Consider the following 21,769-nt stretch of genomic DNA (forward strand, 5'->3'; position numbering starts at 1 on the left):
ATTAATTAAATTATTGTTTATTAGTTGCACCATGTGCATTTACTTCCCCCAATTCAAATTCCTCACCCGGCCCCATGTGCCTATCCACCCCCCACCCCACTCAACAGACAATGATACAAACCCCCATCACAAGAGCCAGCTGCCAATAAAAAAAATTTCAAAATCACAAATCATAATAAAATAATTAATTGTATCTCACCAAGTCTCACCAACACCAACACACACCAACACCAACACCAACGGATAAAGCCAAAAAGAAAAAGTCAAGAACAGGGCCTAAATATTAATAAAGTTAAAGCTAAGCTGAGCCAATCACAGTTGTTCAAAAGAATTAGATAAATTATTAAAGTTAAATTGTTAAAGTCTTAAAAGAATAAAGAGAGAGAGACTCATTCATTTCATTTCAAATTTCACTTTCATTTTAATTTTTTAGATAAAGAGAGAGACTGAGAGAGTCAGAGAGAAAAAAAGAGAGAAGTTATGAAATACCTTGAGGTTGAGGTTGAGGGAGCACCGGAGCAAGCCGAGCGACGAGCGAAGGGCGACAGAGCAAGCGACGTGACCGAGCCGAGCGACGAGCGACGGAGTGAGCGCTATGACCGATCGGCGATCTCCGATCCGATCCAGTGAGCGATCTCCGATCTCCGATGCCCGAATCCCGATGCGATGTGCTCTGGATTGGAGCTCGAGTTGTGTTGGCTGATCGATCTCTGATGTGGCGATGCCATTCGTCTGTTGGCTTGTGTTGCAATGTTGGCTGTGTTGCTCTGTTGACGTTTTGGTCTTTAGGTTTGCTTTAGTGATATTTGATTTAGTGATTTGAGGTTTCTAATTTAGTGATTTGCAGTGTATATTGGGTTTTGGTTTTTTTTTTTTTTTTTTTTTTGTGAGAATTCGTGGGTTTGCTTTACCTGTTTATCATTTGTTGGGTTGTTTTTTTGTTTAGATTGGGTTTGCTTTACATTTAGGATTGACGTTGGGCTTTTTTGTGGGCTTGCTCTGATACAATTTATTTATTTTTATTTTTATTTATTTATTTATTTTCAGATTTTAGTTCAAAAATTTTTTGGGTTTTTTTTTTTTTTTTTTTTTTTTTGGCTTGAAAGTAGAACAAATAATTTTTTTTTCTTAATTTGAGAGTGTTTCTCATTTTGCTTGAGGGTGTTCCTCATTTTTTTTAAAGGGTAAACAAATAAAAAAAATTTAATTATTATATAATTTTTTTTTTCAAGTCAGGGTGTTCCTGGGAACACCCTGACTTCAACGTGGTGTCAGGAACACCCTGACTTCAACGTGGTGTCGCCCCTGGTGGTGGACCTGTTACTGAAAGGTGAAGAGAAAATCCATGGAAATGACGTTCTTATTGCTGATTGCAAAGAGGGATTAAAGAAAATTCTGAGAGTCCCAATTCAACGCTTTTATAGAGAAGCAAATAAGTGTGCCGATGCTCTTGCTAGGAGAGGAGGCACTTCCCTCCCCCCCTCCCGTGGCTGATGTTGCTCTCTTAGTTGGTCTTGATGCTGTGGGAACCATGTATGAACAGTTCCAATCTGTTGTATCTGTTGTTTCTTAGTTAATCTCAGTTGCCCTGTTTACCCCAAAAAAAAAAAAAAAATGATGATTTTTGGTATCTAACATGTGTTGAAGACAATATTCCAAATAGTGCAGGCATATTTGGATTCAACACTGGACCATATTTCTGCGTACATGATCAAAGACATGTTTAATTCATCAACCATTGTACTATATATACAATTTAACCAAAGAGAAAGAATCCAGATATCTTACGTACTTTGTTTTTCCTTTCTTTTATGGATAAATAGAAGAGGAAAATAATTTTTTTTTTTGAGAGGAAGAGGAAAATAATTATTATTATCACAATCTAAATTTCTTTATATATATATATATATATATGGTGATATGACTGAATATTACACATAGCCTGTGCCATTTCCTGAAGGCTCATTTTAAATAGAAAATGGCAGAAAAAGGAAAACTAAAGAACACGGGGAAGCGTGTTATTGGACAAAAAGTTTTTATGTTTTATTTGAGATTTGAGACAACTTAAAATAATAATAATAATAATAAAAAATAATAAATAAATACACATAAAGAAACAAATATTTATGTGGGTGCCTTTTATCTTTAACAAAAACAATTATGACTAGACATAATTCCACAAATACATACCCATAAAGAACAAATATGTATAACATAGAAAATAACAAGAGTGGATTCTAGTTGTCTCAAATGATAAAGTCTTTTGTCGTCAAATTTCGGGTTCTAACTCTATTTATACAAAAAACTAATTAGTATCTTAGCCTGATGATAAGAGCAATTATTATGGAGTGAACGTCATAGGTTTAAATTCTAACATATTTATCAAAAAGAAAGGAAAAAACAAAGAAAAATAATGAGTATCATTCTTACAATAATGAGATAAAAAATTAAGAAGATATCACTTATTGCATGAAACCTAAATAAGAGGAAACATTGTTGATATTCCATGAACAATGATCTTTCCTTTGGGCCTTGCATTGTTGATGCCCCCAAAATCTCTTTGAAAATTAGATAGGTCATCATGAAAAGTGAGTATTTCAAAATGGAACGGTATTCCATCACTATTTGTTTTTAGAGATAGTTTTAACTTTTGATGTTCGCTTTTGATGATTGTTACTTGGAGCCCTTAAGTGTATATATATATATATATATATATTATATAGGTTCGGATGGGAATGACGAGGTTACATCCCATAGACGAAGCTAACACTCATGATGAAGAAAACACTCATGTCGAAGGCATCCTGAGTGACGAAGAAACCAGTCATCAGTGACGAAGGTAGGGGAGTCATTCAATGTAGTCGATCAATGACCTGGGCAGTTACCAAATCAGCCAGACAGACCGTTGGGAACCTATTAAAAGCCCCATTATTGGACAAAAGGCGTTACTAGAGAAAGCATTAACAACCACAACGGCTAGCACCCAAAGCCACATATAAAAAGCCCTCACATTGTCAACAGAAGGTACACATACATTCACACTTTGAGAAAGCACTCTGGTTTTATCTTGTTCTTCCATTTTCATTTCATAAGGTGCTTTTTTATTCTAACTTTGGCATCGGAGGCGTTGTGGCAGGCACCACACCGGTGACCCTTATAGAGGATACATTCGCGCCGACAAGGAGTTCCATCTGCTCACTTTGACTGATGAATTCACGTTTCATCAGGACCGTCAAGGATGTTCAAAAACTCACAGGAAGGATAGCAGCTTTAAACAGGTTCGTCTCCAGAGCTACAGACAAATTCCTGCCCTTTTTCAAGACCTTAAAGCAGGCTTTCGCCTGGACCGACGAATGCGAAGCAGCGTTCCAGGAACTAAAGCGTTACTTGAGCAGTCCACCCCTCTTAAGCCCGTCCAAAGAAGGGGAAGACCTATACTTATACTTGGCAATGTCAGCCTCGGCAGTAAGTGCAGCCCTGATCAGAGAAGAGGGCGTGAAGCAGCTCCCAGTTTACTACGTCAGCCAAACCTTCCAAGGGGTTGAATCCAGGTATCCAAGGATTGAAAAGATTGCGTTTGCGTTAATAGTAGCCTCGCGCAAGCTAAAGCAATACTTTCAGGCAAACCCCATCCTCGTAATGACAGACCAACCGATCAAGAAATCAATGAACAAGCCTGAGGCAGCCGAAAGAATGGTCCAATGGGCGATTGAACTTAGTCAATTTGACATCGAGTACCATCCCAGAACGGCAATCAAGGCACAAGCTCTGGCGGACTTCATCGCAGAGTTCACCATTCCGGATGAAGACAGCCTTACCGACGGAGTTGATAGATGGACGATACAAACTGATGGTTCGTCAGCCCAGAGGAAGGGGGGGAGTAGGGGTTGTCATAACCACCCCCGACGGAGAGGTGCTAAAATATGGGGTCCAACTAAAATTTCCGGCTACCAACAATGAAACTGAATACGAGGGGATACTGACGGGATTGAGGCTTGGAAAGGCACTTAGTGCTAAGAACCTGTTAATCCAAAATGATTCAAAGCTTAGTGATCGGGCAGATTAGGGGGGAGTACGAAGCAAAGGAAGAAAGGATGCAGAAATACCTCAGGCTGACGAAACATCTAACTCGGGAGTTCGATATAGTGGAGTTCGTGTAGATCCCAAGAAGTCAGAATATGGGGGCAAACGAAGTCTCGAAACTAGCGTCATCAGAAAAAGGGGAGATTAGCATGGATTTGGCGATGGAGATCTAGAAACACCCCAGCATTGCAGAGGTCTCAACATTTACCATCCAGAGCGCAAACAACTGGATGACACCCATAATATCCTTCCTCCAAGACGGGCACCTCCCTCAGAACACTGAAGAAGCTAAAAAGGTCAAGAAGAGGGCGACCAGGTTCATGATCCTTAATGACGCCTTATACAAGAGAGGCTTCTCTATGCCTTACTTGAAGTGTGTCGATAAACAAGAAGCTAGATACATCCTGGAAGAGATCCACTGAGGAGTTTGCGGCGACCACACTGGCCCCTGATTCCTGGTGAACAAGGTAGTACGGACATGATATTTCTGGCCAACTATGCAGGTGGACGCTGTTGAGATCGTCAAGAAGTGCGACAAGTGCCAGCGATACGAGAATGTGCAACGGCTCCCAGCAGAGAAACTGACGACTATATCCTCCTTGTGGCCATTTGCACAATGGGGGATCGACATCGTCGGCCCACTACCTCAAGGTAAAGGTCAGGTAAAGTTCCTACTTGATGCTATTGATTACTTCACAAAACGGGTTGAAGCAGAGGCTCTAGCAACAATAACCGAGACAAGAATTCGGAGCTTTGTGTGGAAGAATATAATTTGCAGGTTCGGGATTCCCTTGACGATCATATCAGATAATGGGAGGCAGTTCGACAGCCAAGGCTTCAGAGACTTCTGTTCAAACCTTGGGATCAAGAATCAGTTCTCGTCCCCGAGGCATCCCCAGGTAAACGGGTAGACGGAAGTGACGAATCGAACGCTGCTCAAGATTATCAAAACCAAGCAGGACGATGCGAAGGGTGCCTGGCCAGAAGAATTACCTAATGTCCTGTGGGCTTACATAACCACAGCAAGAACCCCAACAGGAGAGACCTCGTTCAGGCTCACCTATGGCACAGAAGCAATAATCCCAGTCGAAGTGGGGGTAACAAGCGTCAGACGAGGGACGTTCAACGAAGGGTGCAATGACGATGAGTTGCGACTCAACTTGGACTGTCTGGACGAAGTAAAAGACAACGCATCCAGCAAGATGACGAAATACCAGCTGAAGATGGCCGAATACTACAATAAGAGGGTTAAACTCAAGCGACTGGACATAGGAGACCTCGTCCTGCGCAAGACCACCACAGCAACTAAAGACCCTACCTAAGGAAAGCTGGGTCCCATATGGGAAGGACCTTACCGAGTCATTCACTACTCAAGACAAGGCAGTTACCACTTGGAAACCATGGACGGACAAAGACTCCTTCGACCATGGAACATTGAGCATTTAAAAAAGTACCACTAGTAGATGTAATAGACGAATACGTTCATTCTTGAAGTTAATAAAAGAATTATTCCTCTAATGTCTTTGTGTAAGCAGGTCTAGTCAATCATAAGGCATATAAAAGCTAAGTAACAAGATTCCGCCTTGACGGATGTAAGTTACTGACGATCCCTCCAAAGGGTGTAGGGCATACAAAAACTAAGTAACAAGATTCTGCCTTGACGAATATAAGTTACTGACGATAACTCCAATGGGTATAAGACAAAAACTAAAGTAACAAGATTCCGCCTTGACGGATGTAAGTTATTGACGATCTCTCTAACGGGTATAAGGCTATAAATGCTAAGTGATAAAATTCTGCTAAGATGAATGTAAATCATTGACGTAGCCTGAGTGGTAAGATTCCTTGAATGGATGTTGGTCACCAAAAAATGGCTAAGTGATAAGATTCCACTTTGACGGATGTAAGTCATTAACGAAGCCATAAACGCAACAAATGTCCCTTGAATGAGTATAAGTCAAGCAAGAAGGCCCCGCCTCGACGGGAACAAGCCACTGACGCAGGCACAATCCTTAAGCAGGTGCAAGTGACAAGATCCGGTTGACGGATTCAGGCTACTGACGAATCCACAAAAAAGGAAAGGAGAAAAAGAAAAGGGACAAGAACCTTGCAACAAATCAAAACAACACTTAGGCTATATCCAAGCCCATCTAAATGGTCGTGAGTAAGTAACAGATCATTGACGAATAGAGAGATCGCAGCTAAAAATCCATGTTCAAGTGCAAAATATGGACGAATGTAAAATGGCCCAAACATCTGATAAACAAGTAAGTATGCTCAATTAAAAACCCATAAACGCTGGGCCACAAGCATTGTCTTCAAAATAAGATAACAAATAATTGTTCTGGAATTAGATTTACAAAAAAAAAAGGCCCCAAAACATGACGGGCATCCACCAAAAACAAATTTTTTTTCTAAGTAACTAAATTAGGCATCAGCATCTTCACCGGCCGGGGCGTCAGTAGCAGTCCTAGAGGCATCACCTTCTGGGGCAGAGGATTGAGCAGCTTCATCCATCGCCATCTCCTTATCAACCTCCTATAGGTCTAGACTCTCCATGTCGACCCCAGCAGGATGCTTGACCAGATTTCTCCTGAGAAACTTGAAGCCTTTGAAGTACCAACTGAAAAGTACTATGTTGTACTCGTCAGTGGTCTGGAAGGCCTCAACTGATCTGGTAGCAATGGTTTTAAGTTTCTCCTTGGCAGAAAGGAGCTGCTCATCCTTCTCCTGAGTCAATTTGCGCTCGACTTTGAGGTCGTCATCCAAGGTCTTGACCTTTGCCTTCAAAGAAGTTGTCTCGTCCATAGAAACGATCAAATTCTTCTTCAGCTCAGAATTCTCCCTCTCCAAAGCCTCCATCCGAGATGTTAGAGATTCCACCTTAGCCTCTTGAGTGAAATATTCAGAGGTGATATGAAGGCTCTCCCCCAACACCTGGAAAGAAATTTTCAAGTTGTCAGTAAAAAAAAAAAAAAAAAAAGTGGGAAAGGAGAACACCGTACCTAGATGAGCCTGTGGACATGACGAGACGCGACCTCGTTAAGCGACATGTCAGAGAGGGCCCTCAAATCTGCTGGAGTAACAACCTCGTGAGCCCTGTCCACAGCCAGCCTCTCGTCATCCCATATTGTGGATGATCGAGAATCAACCTTCTCCTTCTCCTTATCAGTCACGCGTGGCCTTTTGGAGCCTGGAGTAGGGATCTCCTCTATCGACATGGTTGAAGAGGCCGTCCTCGTCGTCTTAGTAGCAGAAACCATCGGAGTAACGGAGCCAAGGGGATTGACGGAAGGGCCCTTCTCGGTTACGCGCACGACCTTCTTCCCTAAGTTGGACAGCGGTTCGTCCTTTTTGGACCTCATCTTCGCGTACATGTCCTTGTTAAACTTGGTCGTCATCTTTGCAAGAGGAAAACACTTAATAGGAAATCCTAAGTGTACATGAGAAGAACCAACACTGACGATGACAGTACTTACTTTTTTTTCCTTCAATGTCAATGTTACGAAGGACGTAAGGAGATGGGTCAGGTCTAAAGTTGTAGAAGGCAAGGGTCCGGGGATCAACTAGATCGTCCCAGCTCTCAATCGTCTCTGCGTATCCGATTGCGGTTTCGATGCGCTCCTTATGCTTGCTCTTAAGCTTAGGCCGTCTCTTAACTGTGCCAAATTGAAGACAAAGGAGTCAGCGATAATAAAACATCAAAAGCAACAAAATTGAAATGACGGAGAGGAATACTGACGCACCTAAGGTCGGGGTTCCCCACCGACGAAGCAGCCTCGGGATATCACCCCAATCACTGCTGGATTAAGTCTCGAAATCATCCCCGGACACAAAGAAAAATCGTTACTTCCAATATCTGAAGGATGAAGGTAAACCCTTGACAATCCTAGTTCTTCTCTCCCAAGGAACTGACTCATAATACCCGTACTCCTTTGACTCTTTCAAACGGTACAGATAGGTGAGTTCACCTACCCTGATCATGTCTCCATTGGAGGCCAACCATATTTGCATACAGTTGATCATAATCCTCCACGAGTTGGGCATGAGCTGCCCCGGAGCAATACCAAAATGGGCCAGGAGATCCATCAGGAACGGGTGGACGGGTAGCCTAAGCTCACAGGTGAAGGTCGACTCGTAAAAACATACCTCACCTGGAAAAAAGTGACAGGCCCTATCCTCGTCATTGGGTAGATGAACATGAACTTGTGCCGGAAACTGAAACCTATCCTTGAATCTACTCACAGTTTCGGCATCCAAACCGCACACCTCCCTGAGGGCATAAAAAGCCTTAACCTCTCGAGGAGCAGAGACAGCTGTGTCCCCTTCCATCGGATCGCCATTGGACGATAACCCAGTCTCGAGGTCACTAGACTTAACCTCAGACATCACCTGTCTCCCGCTCACTAGACCCTCGAACCAACTGAGCGATTGGCGAAGCAAAGGCAACAAATCACCCAAAACAATACCCAGGCAATTACCCTTAAAAACAAAATTCACTAAGTGTGGGAAAACACCCAAAGACTCCCCTAGGCGCGCAAAAAGAAAGGAAATGGAGGGACAAGCTATCCTAACCTCAGAACTATTAACCATGGAAATACAGAAAAAAAGAGGCAAAGGAGGACAACACAAGCTAAATCCCCAAGAAAATCAAAAACCAACAAAAGCAAAGGAAGAAAAGAAAATCAGAAGCTATACTACAGTAAGATAGAAAAGAAAGGGTAAAAACGTGTAAGGAAAAACGTACCTCCACAAATGGCAAAGCACCAAGGCGTAGCTCGCTGGTTTGGAGAAGATTGACAGAAGGAAGTTTCGAGAAAATCGCTCGGAACAGTTTTTGGGAAGCTTTTGTTTTGTTTTCTGAAAAGTAAAAGATACTAGAAGAGGAGAAGTTTCAAATCAAGGCTCAAAAACGATTGAAAAACCAGCGAGAAACCCAAGGGTCATGCCATTAACTCCATGGATCAACGTGCGCCACGTGGCCACGTTGTGTGTAGTGCCGCCACTAAGCATTAAATTCAGAACAAAACCCCAAGAGTCACAGACAGCTCAGGAAAACTTTTCGTCTTCTGTGATCCTCATGACACGTCATAGACGACCACAGAACCTGGGGGGCAACTGATGGGAATGACGAGGTTACATCCCATAGATGAAGCTAACACTCATGACGAAGAAAACACTCATGACAAAGGCGTCCTGAGTGACGAAGAAACCAGTCATCAGTGACGAAGGTAGGGGAGTCATTCAATGTAGTCGATCAATGACCTGGGCAGTTACCAAATCAGCTAGGCAGACCGTTGGGAACCTATTAAAAGCCCCATTATTGGACAAGAGGCGTTACTAGAGAAAGCATTAACAACCACAACAGCTAGCACCCAAAGCCACATATATAAAGCCCTTACATTGTCAACAGAAGGTACACATACATTCACACTTTGAGAAAGCACTCTGGTTTTATCTTGTTCTTCCATTTTCATTTCAAAAGGTGCTTTTTTATTCTAACTTTGGCATCGAAGGCGTTGTGGCAGGCACCACATCGGTGACCCTTATAGAGGATATATTTGCGCCGACAAGGAGTTCCATCTGTCCACTTTGACTAATGAATTCATGCTTCATCAGGTTCAAAGAAAATATAAATGCTTTTTTGCCCATTATTTACTTGTAAATATTATCAATAGGAAAATTCTATACCCACACTTTTTTTTTTTGGTATCTCTGGTAGTTAATTTGGTATAACAAGTCTCTATGGGTTGTTTCTTTTTATTATATAGTCACATTGGATAAGAACAATTTCATACTGGATTGCGGTCATGTTATATATTTGATAATAACTTACATTTTTTCGTAGCCTTGTTTCACATTCTTTTTTATTTTTATTTTTGGTTTATTTTTTTTTATTCCTTATATAGTCACATTGGATAGCAACAACGTCACATTTTGTCATTTATTTTTATTTGTTTCCTTTTTTGTTTATAGACATGTTAGATAATATCAACATTACATGAGTTAGTAACAACATCACATGTGATGATAGCTACATCATATTTGTTGGTAACCTTATATTAGTATTTTTGTTTAAATTCCTTATATAATCACATTAGGTAGTACTAGCATCTTTTCGGATAACAACATTGTCACATAATGATGGTAACTACATTACATTTGTTAGTATCATTTTTTTTTTTGTTTCTTTTTATATTTTTTTAAATCCTTATATAGTTTTATTGGATAGTATCAATGTCACATATGACGGTAGTTGCGTCACATATGTTAGTATCATTTTTTTAGGCGAAAAACACATTTTAGTCTCAACATTTTCAGGCTATTCCCATTTTAGTCCCTACATTTTATTTTTACCGCTTTTAGTCCCTATTATGAAAAATGCTTCTCGTTTTGGTCCCTACCGTTACATCAGAAACGGAAAAAGCTGACATGGCAAACGACTGGAATAAATAATATTAAATTAATGTCTAGGTGGCATAATTTAATAATAAAATTTTTTTTGACATTAAAAAATGCCACGTCAGCATTTAAATTAAAAAAATTAAATTATTAATTTTAACTAAATAAAAAAAAATTAAAAACAGAATTAAAAATTAAAAATCTTATGAATTGAGATCTAAGTGTGCCTTAAACAAGAACAACAACAACACAAAGCCAGATCCAAGATCACAAACCCAGAAATTAAAAAAAAAAAAAAAAATTATAAAAACCAAACAAACTTTCAGAGACCAAGAATGCCAACTACAACCCAACAACACCATGGTTGAAACAAGGCGCAGCTCCTCTGCTTCCAAGCGTGGCCTCTCATCTCCTCCTCCACCTAACCCAAAACGATCCAAGGTACAATCTTTTTTGATTTTTTTTTTTTTGGTAAAATTTTTTTATTTTGTGCATGTGGGTCTGATGAAAAATTTCTAATCTGGGTTTTGTGTCCTCATCCAAAATCTCTATCTTTGCTTTTGCTTTAATCTATGGAGCAGTTCAAAGGGTAGTCTCGCCAAAATTCGCTATTCCGAAACACAACGACATACGCCTCAAATGACCTCACCGCTTGCAACTTCGCTGACTCCGTCGCCATCCACCTCCACATCGTTGCCAATACCACCTTCATCGTCCTCAATGCCGCCGATCTCGCCGATACCAGCTTGCTTTCGTTTGCTCGGTTTTATTTTCTTCTTCTTCACTGTTTTCCTTTGTATGACGTTGTTTGTTTGTTGGGTCTTCGATGGCACATCTGGAAGGGAGTCTTAGCAGCTCGTCGATTTCTCAAGCGGAAACGGGAAAGGAAGCTTTCTGGGTTAGCCGAGAAATTTGGAAAAAGAGAGTAGAAATGAAAGCATTCTCTGTTTGGTTGCCGAGAAAACGCAGGAAAATAATTTGAAAGGGAAAGTTTTGTTTCTTTTCTGGGTTTGTCATCTTGGATCTGGGATTGTGTTCTTGTTGTTCTTGTTCAAGACACATTTAGATCTCAATTCATAAGATTTTTAATTTTTCATTCTGTTTTTAATTTTTTTTATTTAGTTAAAATTAATAAATTAATTTTTTAATTTAAGTGCTGATGTGGCATTTTTTAATGCCAAAAAACATTTTTTTATTATTAAATTATGCCACGTGGATGTTAATTTAATATTATTTATTCCTGCCGTTTGCCACGTTAGCTTTTTCCGTTTCTGATGTAACGGTAGGGACCAAAACGAGAAGCGTTTTTCAGAATAGGGACTAAAAGCGGTAAAAATAAAATGTAGGGACTAAAATGGGAATAGCCTGAAAATGTAGGGACTAAAATGTGCTTTTCGCCTTTTTTTTAATATATTTTTTAAAATCCTTATATAGTTTTATTGGATAGTACTAACGTTACGTATGACGATAGCTGCATCACATTTTCTGCTAACCTTATATATATATATATATATATATATATTATTTATATAGTCACATTAGGAAGTATCGACATTATATTGGATAGTAACAACATCACACAATATTATTAAATTTGGTTCGGCCTGAGCGGTCGAATCGGTTCTATAGCACAGTTAAGGTAAGCTTGGTTCCCTTAACTTAACTTTCCCTGTGGTTGCAAGCTGGAGCTACCATAGCTTAAGGCTAGAGCAATGGGAGGGGGCTAGCTTCAAAGGAGCATCTTTGCATTACCTGGCATATAAATCGGTTTGGGTCATCAATTGGATAGGACGTGCATAAGACCCCAATTATAACCGGTAAAACACGGCAGGTTTTAAGCAAACCATGTGATCTAGATGGGTTTTAATAACCCATCTAGGTTTGTTAATTGTATAAAATTACATTAATAGATCCACCCCATTAACTTCTTTATTATTTGATGTGTAATAATATGGTAATTTGAACAAGAGAAAACCTAAAGAAATTTAAAAAATAATGTTCTTTCACTTCTTTGCCAATTCACTCTATACCCATCACTTTTCATTATTTCAGTTCTCCAAAATGCATCAACTTTTTGCTCTAAACAGATCACTTTCAAGTTTCACGTAGCCAGTTAGTACAAAGGCATTAATATATTAGTATATTTTATATAGTTTATTGCTTTAACTTTCTTTTCTTTTCTCTTCTTTTGTTTACGTTTTTTGTGCTTTATTTGTTTATTGCTTTAAGTTCAAGCCTTTAACCTTTTTTTCCTCTTCTTTTGCTTACATAGTTTGAGATTTTGCCTCATTTTTTTTTTTTAATATACAAAATTTTAAGACATGTAACAAGACTTTATTTAGCAAAAACTTTGTTAGAATCTTATGGCATTCATTTATTTTGCTTGTGAATTTTATTGAATTTCTAATGCTATTGCTTGTGAAACCTTGATTTTGAATTATAATGGCAAGTTTAATTTAGGCATATGCCCCCCTTATTTTTTTATTTACATATTCATATTATGATTTCTCAAACTTGCTTTTTTATGTATATTTAATTTTAAATTTTTTTTATTTGATCTTATGGTTCGACTAGTGACTCATTGATTGACCTAGTGACCGACTCATAGATTGGGTCAACGTCCGGTCCGGGTTTAATAACTATGACGTCACATATCATGTTATTTACATTACATTTATTGGGGACCTTAAATCACTTTTTTTTTTTGTTAGGGAATAATATGGACACTAATGATTGTAACTTTGTCACATCTGTTAATAACTCTCGTCACATAGAACAATGACTTCATGATATTTGTTTTGGACTATACATTAGATTGTGATCATTTCACATTAGAAGGTGAGTATGAGGCAAGCTTTGCAATGTTTAATGGTAAATCAGGATTTTCATTTTTAAAGTTTGTAATATGATAGTGTCTAAATCGGCACTACAACAAACAAGGCCTATAGTGATGGGAATTTTCGTGACTAACGCTCTATTTGTTTTGTTGTAAAATTTTTTACCTTGAAAACATTTTCATTTTACAATATTTGGCTGTGTACTTGAAATTTTGAAAATACTTGAGAAATTATTTTCAAGTGTTTGTATTGTAGTAAAATGTAGACATGGCAAAACGGGTTAGAATTTTTTGACCCGACCCGACCCGACCTGAACCCCCTTTTTTTTACTTGAAGAAAAAACGGGTTGACCCGTGACCCGACTTGTGTTTTTTGCAGGTTAACCCGACCTGAACCGAACCATTTTTTAAAACATTTTTTTGGTAAAAAAATAAAAATGAAAATAAAAATAAGACAATATTAGTTTAATTGTTCGTTGTCAGCTTTAAGGAAACAATTGAGACATTTTCATAACTGCATGCAAATTAATTGAAAGATGAATGGTTGAGCATTCTGTAATGAGTAAAGATTTTTAGATATCAAATAGCAAAGTATATGCCAAGATAATCTGGTTACAGTAGGGTTAAAAATATATATTTAAAATTGTAGAAGTGTGAGAAACATTTATAAGTGTGAAAATAATGAAGCCAACGTATCAAATTAGCATAAATTATGAATGCTTAGACCTATTTTTTAACAATTTATGTCCAAAATAAACGGCTTTTCAAAATAAATTATAATATTTCCTAGAGTGTGTATTGCTTAACAATGATATGATATTTATAAAAGAGACCATGTATAAATAAGTAAACAATCAAACTTTAATGTATATCTCAAATTGAAATAGACTGTCAACCATAATTGATAATAGATTATAAAATTAATTTTCAAGATTGTAAATTTCTTATATTTATTTATTTTTTGTCAAATGAGTTATCCAATAAGTCATTTGTAATTTTGTTTTATATTTTAGGATGTTGATATTGTGTAGAAATAAAACTTGTGTATTTGTTTTACTTATCTTTGTATTATTTTGTTTTAGATAGCAATGTTAGGATTTGTATAATTTTAAAATTATTGAATAAATATTAATAAGTTTAACTGAATTCATTTTTAATATAAGTGATGAATTCAGAGTAATGCATTTTACATGTTACATGACTTTCTAAATGACAAATACATGTTGTTTTCTTTATAAAAAAAAAAAAAAAAAATTCATGTGAAAAATACGGGTTAACCTAACCTGCAACCCGATTGACCCAAACCCATTTTAACCCACTTAAAATGACCTGTATTTTACCTGCGACTTGTTTGACCTATAACCTAATTGACGTGACCCGAACTCGACCCGCCCCGACCCGCCCGTTTTTCCATGTCTAGTAAAATGTAAAAAAAAAAAAAAAAAAAAAAAACCCTAAATCACAACCCATCAAATCCAAGCAACCAGTGGCGACTCCAGGAAATTTTGTCAGGATATTCTTCAACAAGCATAAATTACACAATTTAATAAAAAGAAAATTTTATATATTGATAACAACAACAATAAAAAAACACGTAAATACATAAAATTTACAATTGTCTTCTACGAGTTTTCATATTTTGAAATCGTTGCATGATAGTCTTATTATCAATGCTATAAGCTACATCTTTTTCAATATACACAATCAAACAATCATTCATCCACTGATCTCCCATTCGATTGCGTGGTTCATTCTTTATATATTTCATTGCTGAAAAACTTCTTTCTATTGTTACAGTAGCAATTGGAAGGGTCAAAGCTAACTTCACAAGCAAATAGACTAAGGGATAAGTCTCATGCTTCCTTGTGCTCACTAACTTTTCAGCAAGTTCACTAACTCCTTGAAGCTCTAAAAAGAAGTTGTTGCTGTGCATATCAAAAATGTAATTTTGTAATTGAGAGTCAAGTGCCAAAATATCTGTCCCAAGAAAATCAAAGGGATAGAACTTAGCTAGACGTATCAACTTTTCCTTATCAAAAGCCACAAATGAATTACTTGGATTCAAGCAAGCCATACAAAGTATCAAATCGGTATTTGCCTCAGAAAAACGGTTGTTAAGCTGTTGAAGTTGCATATCTATGACTGTGTAGAATAGCTCAACACGATAATGATGTAAATTTGTCTTTTGTTAAGTGTTGCGTTGCGACCTCCCACTAACTACAAATGTGTCATCCATGTTCAAAATAGAAATATCATACGTGGTACAAAAGAAGATACTTTAGTCAATAAAGATTTCCGTTCATCTTCTCTCATTGCTTGCAATCGTTGCTTAAACACTTTAACAAGATCCATAACATTTACTATATCTTGATTTTTTTTTGCAATACTATTGACAACTCATTTGTGATCCCTAAAATATTTTTCATCGAGTATAAGGCAAAGACAAATTCAAAAGATAGAATTGACCTCATAATAGATCGAGCTTCAACTTTTTGGTCGGACAGGCCATCTTCTTCAATAATTTCAAGTACATCAACAATAGCAGAGAACATCAAAATCAAGTTCAGAATAGTCCCATAATATGATCCCCAACGTGTATCACCAGGGCGTTTAAGATTTGTCCCTTGATTCAAACCTTGCCCACTTCTACGTACACCATTCTATAAATCTTCTTTAATTTTGGCAAATTGTGCATCTTGAAGAGCATCTTGTCTCTTACAAGAGCCTCCAACAACAATTACTAAATTACTAACCACATAAAAAAATTCAGCAATGTTAATGTGATTTTTAGCAACAGCAACAAGTGTCAATTAAAGTTGATGAGCAAAACAATGGACATAAAATGCTGACTTATTCTCTTTCAAAATTAAAGTTTTGAGACCATTGATATCACCTTGCATATTACTAGCCCCGTCATAACCTTGCCCACGTAGGTTCGACAAACTTAAATTATGTTTATAAAGTAAACATTTAATAGCACATTTGAGTGACAAAGCGGTGGTACTTGCAACATGTACAATACTAAGGAACCGCTCTATAATAATTCCTTTTTTGTTCACATAACGAAGAGCGAGAGACATTTGTTCTTTCAGTGAGATATCACTTGACTCATCAACTAATATTGAAAAGAATCCATTGTCAAGATCCTTGATGATAGCTTTGGATGTTTCACGTGCAATTGCATTCACAATGTCTTTTTGAATATCCGGGTGGGTAAGCTTGCAATTTTTCGGAGCTGTTTGCAACACTTCATTGATAGATTCATTGTGATCCCCCAAAAATTATACAAGCTCAAGAAAATTTCCTTTATCACTTGAACCTTGAGATTCATCGTGACCACGAAAAGCTAATTCCCGGCATAAAGGGAATCTTATGCAATCAACTATTGCATTTAATTGAACCCGATAATCATGTTTATCTTTATTTGATTGCTTAATCAAAACACTTTGAATGTGTTGCTTTTCCTTCAGTAGATCTTCACCCTTCTGGACAGCTTGGCTATGAGCACTATTAACTCCTCCAACATGGAAATCTAACTTCGCAACTTGATTCCAAAGTTTGAATCTCTTTGTTACAAAAGTCTCATCTCCTCCTTGCTTAGCGACATCTTGCCGCCCAAATAGGTAGCAATAAAAACAAAATGTCGCATCCTTTTGTATACTATATTCCAACCACTTTCTACCCACATACCAATCGGATCTGAATCGACGAGGCTTTTTAGAAAAATATGATACAGGGAAATCATGAAGAACAGGTTGACAAGGGCCTTTTGTTAAATAATGTCTTCTTATTTCATCATGATTATTAGGATGATAATATGATATCTTTTGTCGTAGCCCAGAATCTGAAGGAAGATTTTCTAAGTCAAAGTCAACATGAATTCGCTTAGAAGATGAAGATGAATCTTGCACATGAAATGAATCTTGCACAGGAGATGAATCTTGCATAGGAGATGAATCTTGGATACGTGGTTTTCTTATCAAATATTTGTCCATAATTCTAGCAAAAGAATAAACAATAAACTATAAGCTTATTTGAAATATTAATAAAATTATTAATTATTGTTGTTTAGTTGTTTCATTAATTTGTTTTTCTTTATAAACTATAATTTGTTAAATTGTTATTTCATTAATTATAAAATTATTAATTATTATTTAGCCTAACATAATTTAATTTATTTGTCTTTTATAATGTATTGGTTAATTATATAGCTTTAATTATTGTTGTTTAGCGTAACAATAAACTATATTGCTTTAATTTATTTGTCATTAATTATATTGTTTTAATTTGTTATATTGTTTAGCCCCTTGTACACATTACACTAAAAGAGCATGACATTACACATCTCATGTGCTGCACAATAATTAAAGCAGTGTAATGTGCAGCACATTACACTGCTTTAATTATTGTGCTCCCGGCCCCATGTGTGATGTGCCCATCAGCCCATCTATGATCTACCCCCACCCCACTCAATGGACAAGCACAATCCTCATGCCTGATGCCCAATCACAAAAGCCTGCCAATCAGAAAATTTCACAATCATAGATTCACAAATCATAATGCACACTAAAAGACAATTAATATCACACCAACACAGTGAACACACACTGACCAATACCAACGGATAAGATAAACACTAAAGCCAAATTCAAAAAGACAACAAACATAAAAAAGCAAAACATAAATAAAGCCAATCAATGTTTCATTCGCCCAGCCAATCAGAGAGAGAGAGAGAGAGAGTTACTGAGTTAATTTCTTAAAGAATAAAGACTAAAGAGAGAGAGAGAGAGAGAGAGAGAGAGAGAGAGAGAGAGAGAGAGAGAGAGAGACATTCATTATTTTAGAAAATTAGGCTCAGTGAGATAAAGAGGGAGAGATTGAGAGAGAAAAAGAGAGAGAAATTAGAAATACCTTAAGAGAGCTCATGGAGGGTCCGGAGGGATCTGCGAGCACCGAGCACTGAGCACCGAGTTGAGCAGAGCGATCTGCGATCTACCGTCTGCAATCTGTGATCTGCGATGAGGGGCGAGTGAGGCTGCAAGCTATGGCCACCCCAACCCAAAAACCCAAATCGGAAGAGGGGGGGGGGGGAGGCGAGGAGGGAGAAGATTTATTTGGAGCAATGTGATGGCAAGATTGGAGGACTTGGTCAATGCTACACAAGATCAGAAAGGTGGAAATTCTAGATATGAAAAACCCATTCACCATCTAGCTCTTCTTCTTCTTTGTTGTTACCAATGAGATTGAAGGACCTGAGAACTAGCGATGGTGGCGCTGATGAAGAGGAGAGAACAAAATTGCTGGACTACTTGGTGGCTTTGTGGGAGAGAGCAATCGAGAGTGAAAAAGGGAGAAAATCGTTGAAAGAGAGAGTATAATGTTTTCAATTTTCTTTAGCGTTAAACATTTTACAAAATTTTACCGTGAATTTTATAGTTGATTGAAAATATTTTACAGTTGATTAACCATTTTACTAAAAAATAAATATTGTCAAATGTGTAAAATGAATAGAGTGTAAAACTCTTGATTTTGTTGCCTTAACATGTGATGAAGAAACAACTTTCAATCCCAAATCCTGATCACCAAATGTTTTGGTGACTAAATTGTTTCATTACTAAAGCGTTTGATTATTAAAACAAATTATAATCAAAGGCGATGAAATCAAACGAAATAATTGTTTGGTTATTTTGTTGCCTATATTTATCTCGCTAATTATGGCACTCAATGGTGAAACAATTTCATTGCCATTTTTTCACACTATTATCACTAATTCTATTTTTATTGGATAGTAACATCACATATAAGGGTGTCAATGTTCGACCTAACCTGCGAACACGACATGAACCCGACACGAGTTTTTCGAGTTAGGGTTGGGCCTTAATGGGTTTGGGTCATAAACGGGTTGACCCGAAAGCGAAACGATATGAAACGTGTCATAAGCGGGTCAACTCGCGTAACCTGCAATAGACACGTTTGACACACTAATTTATTTGTGTTAACTCGAAATGACCCACTTAACACAACCCGTTTAACTCGTATAACAAATAAATATATATATATATTTTTTTAGATTTGTCAAATAGCTTTTATATCCAACATATATTTTCAATTTAAAAAGAAAAGTGAAACTTTACAGACCCTAGAACTACTAATACTTTTTTTTTTTTGGGCATAGAACTTGCTCAAATGAAATTAGATGAGCTTGTGGAAGATGTTATGAATTTGGACATCAACAAAGAATCTATGGATGGTAATCGTGGTCATAGTCAGGATTAGTCTATTGTTTGCTCAAATTCTTTCAGTATTGATACTTAGCATTTGGCGAGTTCCAAGGATATTATATTTTTGTTGAACTATGTTATTCTATTTTTGTTAAACTTTGTTATTTTGAATTTGGGTTGAAGTGAATGCACTTCTTTTGTAGTGTAAAGAACTTATTTTCTAGATGAATATTATATTTTTGTTGAATTAAATTATTTTGAATGTGGGTTGAAAACTTGAAGTGTATGCATTGCTTTTTGGGATGTAAAAAAAATTATTTCTAGATGGATGTTATATTTAATTGTATGTAGGTTGAAATGGGTTGTGTTACATTCGTGTCAACCCAACACGACTCGTTTATTAAGCTTGTCAAATGGGTTGGGTCAGGTCAACCCACCTTATTAACAGGTCGGGTTAGGGTTGAAGGATCATGACACGATTATTAAATGAGTCGGGTTAGGGTTGAGCCATTTAGTTGAATACCCTTACCTCGACACGATACGAATCTGACACGCTAACCCGAATTGACACCCCTAATCACATATGATAGTAACTATGCATTGATTGGTAACTTTTTGACATAAGTTTTTTTTTTCCCTAATTCTTTATAAAGTTATATTGGATAATAACATCATCTCATATGATAGTAATTACATATAATATTTGTGGGCAACTTTCTGTCACGTTTTGTTTTGTTTTTTGTTTTTTTTTTTTCCACTTTCAATTATTATTATTATTATTGTGTGGTTCGAGGATCGAGGTTTGGTTTGCTTAATTCAAACCCAAAAGGGTAAACGAGCTTCAAGGACTCCGTCCACCCGATGAGAGTAAGAGAATTAGTACAATTGGTATCCTGTGAAGACCCAAGGAGAGGAGAAAAGATAACAATAAGGGCAATGATGGTGAGTGGAAGTTTCTTGATGGATATATCTCCCACCTCCATATTCAATACCTTACACCAACCTTATTAGCTGTATTAATTTGGAAATGACATATGAACAGTAATTTCACAGCTAGCAGCCCTTTCTACGACATTTAGCAGAGTCTTGATGGGACAAGCATCCTAAGAAATGCCCTAAGATGTACATGTGGAGAGCTGGGATGCAAGGTAAATGGATATAAAAGAAAGAGAACCCCCAGAAAAAGGAAATGAGCATTTTTAGTACCATTAGAATAGGAAAGAGAACAATGAACAGCTTGGTGTAAAACTCTGAACTATATTTATATACAAGAAGTTGATCCTCGGACTTGCCCATTGTTTAAAACCACGCCTATTTGTTACTTTAGGCTCTTCGGCCTTAAACTTAGGCTTAGTTTTGAATTGTACTTAGATTAGTTTCTCATTCTCTTCAAAAATTCTATTGTTTAGGCCTGATTTGAAGGATAAGGTACCACTGATCTAAGTGAACTTGGGTCTTTATCTTTTGAGCACTTACAATTATTATTATTATTCACTTTAGAATTTTTTTTTTAATTTATGAATTTTCACGTTGGAACATGATCGCATAAGATAATATATTAATCATATTGATGAGGATAAAATAAGTGAAGGACAAGGGTGACGGGACATGTTTTGCCGTCAACATTTCTAAAGAGCTGACGGTGATATGGAGTGAAGGAACTCCACATATAGAGCACCATAAAGCTGCTGGAGTCCTGAAGCTGACGGTGCTTAATCTGACGGAACAACATAGACTGACGGTGTCAGTCATTGAATGCTTAATCACCACGTTTGCGTGTATAAGTAAATAACTTGCTCCCCACGCTTCATGAAACCTAAGGACTCCTATATGGAAAGAATCCCGCAAAATACGCCCAAGGAGACTCCTATAAGGAAAAGACTTCTACTCCATGGAAAAGGGGGCAAGCCCTACTACTATAAAAACCATGCTCCCTCACAAACCAAGATACGCATAATTGACCCTCTCTAGCACTCTAGAGTAGTGAGAATAATTCTGACTTGACCTTCGGAGGGTGTTTGGCTGGTACCACACCGGTACTCTCTGCTAGGTCATTTCTTTTCATTGTGCAGGTGCCGTTTGTAGTGTGCGAGGACTGTGCGGCTTACTAGTGGTATTTTCGGCATCATCACATATCTTATAGTAACTCTAGTTTATGTTAGACCATGACTGTGTCACATAAGATGATGTATACATCGAATATGAGAGTAGACTTCATTTTAGCTTG

The sequence above is a fragment of the Quercus robur genome, chromosome 2 (assembly GCF_932294415.1).
Source record: "Quercus robur chromosome 2, dhQueRobu3.1, whole genome shotgun sequence".
NCBI lineage: Eukaryota > Viridiplantae > Streptophyta > Magnoliopsida > Fagales > Fagaceae > Quercus > Quercus robur.